Raw genomic sequence first — 8,777 nt, 5'->3', positions numbered from 1 at the left:
CTGGGGAACCCCCAGGACACTCTGGCCAAGGAAACAGGTAGCCTAACTGACAGATCTTCATTTCTCTCTTTGCTTCTTCCAAATCCAGTGCCTCAGTCTTGTCCCCAGATCTGTAGCATACTACCTGCTGTACATTCCCTTACTCTCTACCCCTGCTTCTAGTGGATTATGCAAATGTTCTCTCCCAAACTTCCTCACCATTCACCCTGAATTCCATCTCCCAACTCCAACAGGCATTTTGTGGGAACCTACCAGTCAAACTTGCCAGAGTACCGAGTAGGTTTCCAAATCAAGAAGGTGCAAGCTTCAATCTTCACTCTCGTTCCTTGCCTCCACAGCCAATGCCATGGTCTCATCCCCAGCTCTGTAGAAGACAATCTGCTGTAGCCTCTATTCATTTTCTGGCCACTTCTAAGGGGATTAAGCAGATGGTGGTGGCACAATGTGCTTTCCAACCTTCTGAGGACACTCATAGCCCCCTTCCCAGACTATCTCCATCCTTAAGTTTCAGCTACTAATATCTAGAAACACATTTATCTGCAATCCCCAGTGACCACACCAACCAGGATCACAACAGACAGCCACAATGCATTCCTATGGATCAGAAGGGACAGCAGAAACAAAGAAATAAAACCACCCTCCCAACATAGGTAAAAACAGATATGGGCACTTAGAATTTTTGTTTGTTTGTTAGTTTTTTTCAAGACAGTGTTTCTCTGTATAGCCCTGGCTGTTCTGGAACTCACTCTGTAGACCAGCCTGGCCTTGAACTCAGAAATCGCCTGCCTCTGCCTCCCAAGTGCTGGGATTAAAGGCGTGTGCCACCACGCCTGGCAGCACTTAGAATTATAATCTTCACAAAACAAGCATAGATGTCTAGAAGCAAGTTTAAAATAAATTCAATAAAAACCAGGATAATATGTCTCAGCTAGAGCACACCCAGCAACCCTACCACAGTACGTCCTAAATATTGTAACATAGCTGAAGCACAAGAACTTAAAATGGCTTTTATAAATATGATAGAGATCCATAAAGAGGAAAAAAATCTATAAAAACAAACAGTAGAAGAAAATAAATAAAACATCTCAAGAAATAAAAGTGGTTATAGAAACAATAATGAAAATTCCTTGCACATGACTATCAAATATAGAAATAAAGCAACTCCTAATGACATTATATTATAATCACTATTAGGGTCTTCATCAGCCACCATCAGAGACCATCCTTCTGCAGCAGATGAGAAGTAGTACAGAGACCCACAACCAGATATTGTGCAGAAAGTGCAAGACCTTGGAAGGCTTAGCTGTAAATGGGATGTCTTCATCAAATCCCTTCCCCTGGGACTCAGGTAATGCTGAAGAACTGAAGGTACAAAGAGTCAGAGAGGTTTGAGGACACCAAGGAAACAAGACCTTCTAAATCAAATGAGCAAAGCTCAGGTGAACTGACAGAGACTGAGGAAACATGTATTGGGGTAGGCATGGATCTGCACCAGACTAAGTCCTAGAGTTGAAAGGAGAAGTGTACATATGCTCTTATTCCTGTTTGCAGGATCTGTCCATTGAGGAGAGTGGGGTGATGAAGTCTCCCACTATTATTGTATGAGGTGCAATGTGTACTTTGAGCTTTATTAAAGTATCCTTAATGAATGTGGCTACCCTTGCATTTGGAGCATAGGTATTCAGAATTGAGAGTTCATTTTGGAAGATTTTACCTTTGATGAGTATGAAGTGTCCTTCCTTGTCTTTTTTGATAACTTTGGGTTGGAAGTCAATTATGTTCAATATTAGAATGGCTACTCCAGCTTGGTTCTTCAGACCATTTGCTTGGAAAATTGTTTTCCAGCCTTTTACTCTGAGGTAATGTCTGTCTTTTTCCNTGAGNTGGGTTTCCTGTAATCAGCAAAATGTTGGGTCCTGTTTGTGTAGCCAAGCTGTTAGTCTATTATTAGTCTATTATTGGGGAATTGAGTCCATTGATATTAAGAGATATCAAGGAAAAGTAATTGTTGCTTCCTGTTATTTTTGTTGTTAGAGTTGGGATTCTGTTCTTGTGGTAGTCTTCTTTTAAGTTTGTTGAAGGATTACTTTCTTGCTTTTTCTAGGGCATACTTTCTGTCCTTGTGTTGGTATTTTACCATTATTATCCTCTGAAGGGCTGGATTAGTGGAAAGGTATTGTGTGAATCTGGTTTTGCCATGGAATACCTTGGTTTCTCCATCTATGGTAATTGAGTGTTTTGCTGAGTATAGTAGCCTGGGCTGGCATTTGTGTTCTCTTAGTGTCTGTATAACATCTGTCCAGGATCTTCTGGCTTTCATAGTCTCTGGTGATAAGTCTTGTATAATTCTAATAGGCCTGCCTTTGTATGTTACTTTACCCTTTTCCCTTACTGCTTTTAATATTCTATCTTTATTTAGTGCATTTGTTGTTCTGATTATTGTGTGTCCGGAGGAATTTCTTTTCTGGTCCAGTCTATTTGGAGTTCTGTAGGCTTCTTGTATGTTCATGGTCATCTCTTTCTTTAGGTTAGGGAAGTTTTCTTCTATAATTTTTTGAAGATATTTTCTGGCCCCTTAAGTTGAAAATCTTCCTTCTCATCTATACCTATTATCCTTAGGGTTGGTCATCTTATTGTGTCCTGGATTTCCTGGATATTTTGGGTTAGTATCTTTTTGCATTTTGCATTTTCTTTAATTGTTGTTTCCATGTTCTCTATGGAATCTTCTGCATCTGAGATTCTCTCTTCCATCTCTTGTATTCTGTTGCTGATGCTTGCATCTATGGTTCCTGATTTCTTGCCTAGAGTTTCTATCTCCAGAGTTGTCTCCCTTTGGGTTTTCTTCATTGTTTCTACTTCCATTTTTAGATCTTGGATGGTTTTGTTCAATTCTATCACCTGTTTGGTTGTGTTTTCCTGTAATTCTTTAAAGGAATTTTGTGTTTCCTCTTTAAGGACTTCTGCCTATTTTAGCATTGTTCTGTATTTCTTTAAGTGAGTTATTAATGCCCCTTAAAATCCTCTACCAGCATCATGAGATATGATATTAAATCTGAATCTTGCTTTTCAGGTGTGTCGTGGTATCTATTACTTGCTCTGGTGGACATACTGTCTTCTGATGATGCCTAGTACTCCTGGTTTCTGTTAGTAAAATTCTTACGTTTGCCTTTCGCCATCTGGGAATCTCTGGTGTTAAATGTTCTAGCTGTCTCTGTCTGGAGCTTGTTCCTCCTGTGATTCTTTAGCCTCTGTCAGCACTCCTGGGAGACCAACTCTCTCCTGAGTCCCAGTGGTCAGAACACTCTCTCCAGGCAAGCTCTCCTCTTGCAGAGAAGGTGCACACAAGTCTGGAGCTCAGACCCACCTCCTGAGTCCTTGGGTCAGAGCCCTCCCTGGCGGCAGACTCTCCTCTGGCAAGAAAGGTGCCAGGGGTCTGGGTCTCAGCTCTGCCTCATGGACCTGAGGCAGAACCCTGTCCAAGAAGCTCTCTTGCTTCTGCCGCTGACCCTCACCCCCCACCACCACCACCTCCCCGTGCTCTCCTGTGTAGACTGCTCTCAGAGATCCCAAGATCCTGGGTATGCTAGGGCCTGCCAAGTTCACGGCCAAGATGGTACAAGGCTGGTGCCACCTGGAACAAACCCCAGCTGCTGATTGATCGGGTTTCCTTTGTCCCCATTCCTGCTGGCACAAGACCCTCTGGGTGTTTTGGAACAGATGTTGTGTTCCACTCACCAGTGATCTCAAGATCCTGGGTGTGCTAGGGTGCCTGCAGCATGGAGAGTCGTCTGGGAACCTTGGGACCCTCTGCTGAGTTTGCGCCCAAGATGGCGCAGTGCTGTCGCAGATGGGAATGAACCCCAGTCACTGGTCAGTGGGTTTCCTTTGTCCCTGTTCCTTCTGGCACAAGACCCTTTGAGATTTTTTGGAACAAATGTTGTATTCCACTCACCAGTGATCCCAAGATCCTGGGTGTGCTAGGGCCCTCTAAGTTTGTGCCCAGGATGGTGCAGGGCTGGAGCCAATGGGAACTAACCCCAGTCACAAAGGGCAGGTTTCTTTTGTCCCTGTTCCTGCTAGCAAAAGACCCTCTTGGTTTTTTGGAACAGATATTGTGTTCCACTCACCAGTGATCTCAAGATCCTGAGTATGTTAGGGCACCTGCAGCATGGAGAGTCCTCTGGGGACCTTAGGACCCTTTGCAGAGTTCACACCCAAGATGGCACATGGCTGGTGCAGACTGGAATGAACCCCAGCCACTGGTCGCATATGCCCCTATTCCTAACTCAGAAGGTATCTCCAATTGCTAGCTTGAAAAGGAAAGTTTAGTTTCCTCAAAAGAGCCTCACTGAGAAAACAAACTACTCTTTAAGTATAGACTAAATGCACAATAGTAGATGTAAACAGAAAGCAAATTTAGCATCATTGGAGGTTCTTGTCTTAGGTCATGTTGGGGCTTTTAAAAAATATGTCATCTTTTAAAATTTCATTTTATATATATAACATATGCATATACATTTACACTCTCTTTTTACTCTACAGGCCCTTTGCGTGTATGTATATGGCTTCCAGTTTAGTGTTACAGTATTCATAAGTGAGTTTCTATGTGTAGATCTGCTTTTTGTGTGTTTTCTTGTTTTTTTCTTCTGTCTTGTTTTATTGGAAGCATCAGTTTTTGTTTTATTTTATTGTATCTTTATTACTATCCCTTAGAAAATTGTTTTTTAATGAGAGACAGAAAGTATAGATCTGGATGAGAGGCAAGATGGGGAGAAACTGGAAGAAGTAGAGGAGAAACTGTAATCAGGATATATAATGTTATTGAAAGAAAGCTATTTCAATAAAAGGAAAAACAGAAAATGGCTAGTGAAATAGCTCATTGGGTAAAGGTGCTTGCCACCCAGCCTGATGCCATGAGTTGATCCTTGAGATCCATAATGGGTAAGGAGAGAATTGACTCTTGCAAGCTGTCCTTTTAACTCTACATGTACATCATAGCATAGATATACCTTTGAAGAGGTCTGCTCAGGACCTTTGGAAAATTTCACCAGACCCCTCCCATGCTGGAAGAGAGAGGTCATGGAGCATGTAGGCATCCCTCAACTCCAGAAAGGAGAGGCTAATTACATTCCTCAGACGACAGGGGGGACTGACCATCAGCAACCTGCAGATGAGGGAAGCTAGACACATTCCTCAGTGCAGACTCACCATTGGTCACCTGCAGATTAGGGAACCTCTTGCTACCTAATTCCCTAAGGATCAATCAGTTTAAAGGTCACACTATTCTGCCAATCACATTGTGTCTAGTGACTGTTGCTCAATTCTACCCCTGAAAACTCTATAAAAACTGGGTGAATGGGCTGTCTATGGTTGCCAACTCTCTTCCAGGTACAGAATGACCCTAACATGCTGAAACAATAAATTCCTACTGTTTTTGCATCAATCCCCACCTCCACATTTTTCAATTGGAGGGTCTGTGGTAGCTAAGGCTCTTCAGAGTCTTACACCCTTACCCACCTAAATAAATAAATAAAATTTAAACTCATAAATACTAGCAATGAAAGATAAAAGTAAGTATGACTGCCAGATGGCAGCAGGAAGGAGCCACATGGAAATGGGACAGTTTTGAGTCACTGTTAGTGTCTTGATTCCTGGACTGTTTTGTTGTTGTTTGTTTGTTGTCTTTTTAAATATTGAAGTCTCGGCAAAGTTTCCAAAAATATGATTTCTTTCTTATAATTATTTCAATTTTGTACCAATTTTCTCATTTCAGAATTTTAATAAAATGTTTTCCGTATAGTTATCTTGTGTTTTCTGACAGTGTTAAGATTTCCTATCAGTTTCTTGTTGTATTTTATATATTTGTTATAATTGTCTATGTAAATAATTATATCATCTACAAATAGAAACAGTTAAGCATTTTGTTTTCCAATATCAATGCATTACATATTTTATCATGCCTTACTGCAAGGTCTAGGACCTCCAGTATTATGTTGCAAAGTAGTTTTGAGAGCAAATACCTTTGTCTTATTCCCAGTATCAATGACAATGTGTATATTTTACCAGAAAACACTAGCAATAGGTTCATTATAGGTAGGTTTTATTAACTGAAAAGAGTTCCTTTCTCTTCCTAATTATAATTAGTCTTGGCATTAACAATGTGCCAGCCTCATAAAGCAAGTTAAATATATGTCTGATTCTACTATGTGGAAGTGAATAAAGGCCATTCTTTGGTGTTTTCTTATGATTTGTGAGACCACTGGGCCATGGAATTTCTCTAAAGAATATATTTTGATAACTCAATTTTTTCAAAAAAATTGAAAAGAAGAAGTATTACAAAGTATTACAAAGAGTATAATTATATATATATATATATATATATATATATATATATATATATAGCCTTGACAAGGCCCATTATGTATAATTAAATATATGTCAATTAAAAACTCTAAAATACATTGAAGCATTTAATTAAAATTTAATATCAAATTAAAATACAATTACATAATCCCCTCTATTCCCTTTCCTCCTTCCAACTCTATCCATGCCCATCCTTTCTTGCTCCCTCTCAAATTCATGATCTCTTTTTTAGCTTTTTACTTTTTATATGTATAAATGTTTTGCCTATATATATGGATATGTGTCATATGTGTCCCTGGTACCTTGGATTCACTGGAACTAGAGTTATAAATGGTTGTCAGCTACAATTGGTGTGCTTGGAATCAAACCTGGGTCCTGTGCAAAAGCAACAAGTTCTAGGAACCACTGAACCATCTCTCCAGCAGTCTCTCTTGCTAGGTTATTATTACATATATGCGTAGATATATGAATATCATTTGTTGGCTCTGTTGGATGTATTTCTATGAATATAATTTCAAATCTGACCACTTGTCACTGGATAATCAACTAAAGGACATAAACCTGGTGAGTGTAAGTATCTTTTTATGTATACTAATCATTTGTTTATTTTCCTATTTTTAAATTTTTATTTATTGAATATTTTCTTTCCTTACATTTCAAATATTATCCCCATTTCTGGAACCCCCCCTCCCTCTGCTCACCAAGCAACCCACTCCCTCTTCCTGACCCTGGCATTCCCACACACTGGGGCATAGAGCTTTCACAGGACCAAGGGCCTTTCCTCCCACTGATGCCTGACTAGGACATCCTCTGCTACATATGCAGCTGGAGCCATGAGTCCCACCATATGTAATCTTTGGTTGGTGTTTTAGTCTCTGGGATCTCTGGGTATACTGGTTAATTTATATTGTTGGCCCACTTATGGGGCTGCAAACCCTTCAGCTCCTTGTATCCTTTCTCTGGCTCTTTTATTGGGGACCATGTGTTTATTCCAATAGTTGGCTGTGAGCATCCACTTCTGTATTTGTTAGGCATTGACAGCGGCTCTCAGGAGAGAGATATATCAGACTCCTGTCAGCAAGTACTTGTTGGCATTTACAATATTGTCTGGGCTTCGTGACTATATGTAGGATGGATCCACAGGTGGGTCAGTCTCGGGATGGTCATTTCTTCAGTCTCTACTCCATATATTGTCTCTGTAACTACTTCCATTGGCGTTTTTTTTTTTTCACCCTTCTAAGAAGGTTCCAAGTACCCACACTTTGGTCTTCCTTCTTCTTGAGTTTCATGTGCTTTTTGAAATATATTTTGGGTATTCCAAGCTTCTGGGCTAACATCCACTTATCAGTGAGTGCATATCATGTGTGTTCTTTTGTGACTGGGTTACCTCACTCAGGATGTTATCCTCTGGATCCATCCACTTGTTGAAGAATTTCATAAATTCGTTTTTTTAATAGCTATGTAGTACTCTATTGTGAAAATGTACCACATTTTCTGTATCCATTCCTCTATTGAGGGACATCAGGGTTCTGTTCAACTACTGGTTATGATAAATAAGGCTGCTATGAACATAGTGGAGCATGTGTCCCTATTACACATAGGAGCATCTTCTGGGTATATGCCCAGGAGTGGTATTAGTGGGTACTCAGGTAGTACAATGTCCAGTTTTCTGAGGAACCACCAAACAGATTTCCAGAGAGACTGTACCAGCTTGCAATCCACATCCTCGCCAGAATCTGCTGTCACCTGAGTTTTTGATCTTAGCCATTCTGACTGGTGGGAGGTGGAATCTCTGGGTTGCTTTGATTTGTATTTTTCTGATGACTAAGGATATTGAAAGTTTCTTTAGGTACTTCTCAGCCATTCAGTATTCCTCAGTTGAAAATTCTTTGTTTAGCTCTGTACCCCATTTTTTAATCAGATTATTTGGTTCCCTGAAGTGTAACTTCTTGAGTTCTTTTTATATATTATATAGTAGCCCTCTGTCAGGTGTAGAATGGGTAAAGATCTTTTCCCAATATGTTGGCTGCCTTTTTGTCCTATTGAGAGTGTCCTTTGCCCTATAGAATATTTGCAATATTATGAGGTACCATTTATAGATTCTTGATCTTACAGCACGGGCCATTGCTGTTCTATTCAGGAATTACTCCCCTGTGCCCATATCTTCGAGGCTTTCCCCTCTTTCTTCACCATTTTCTTTTCTACTAGTTTCAGTGTATCTGATTTTATGTGGAGGACCTTGCTCTACTTGGATGTGAGCTTTGTACAAGTAGATAAGAATGGTTCAATTTGCATTCTTCTACCTGTTGACTGCCAGTTCAGCCAGCATTATTTGTTGAAAATGCTGTCTTTTTTCACTGCATGGTTTTAGACCCTTTGTCAAAGCTCAAGTGACTGCAGATGTGTGGGTTCAT

Source organism: Mus pahari, chromosome X (genome assembly GCF_900095145.1).
Source record: "Mus pahari chromosome X, PAHARI_EIJ_v1.1, whole genome shotgun sequence".
NCBI classification, from domain to species: Eukaryota; Metazoa; Chordata; class Mammalia; order Rodentia; family Muridae; genus Mus; species Mus pahari.
This window is presented reverse-complemented; position numbering follows the sequence as displayed.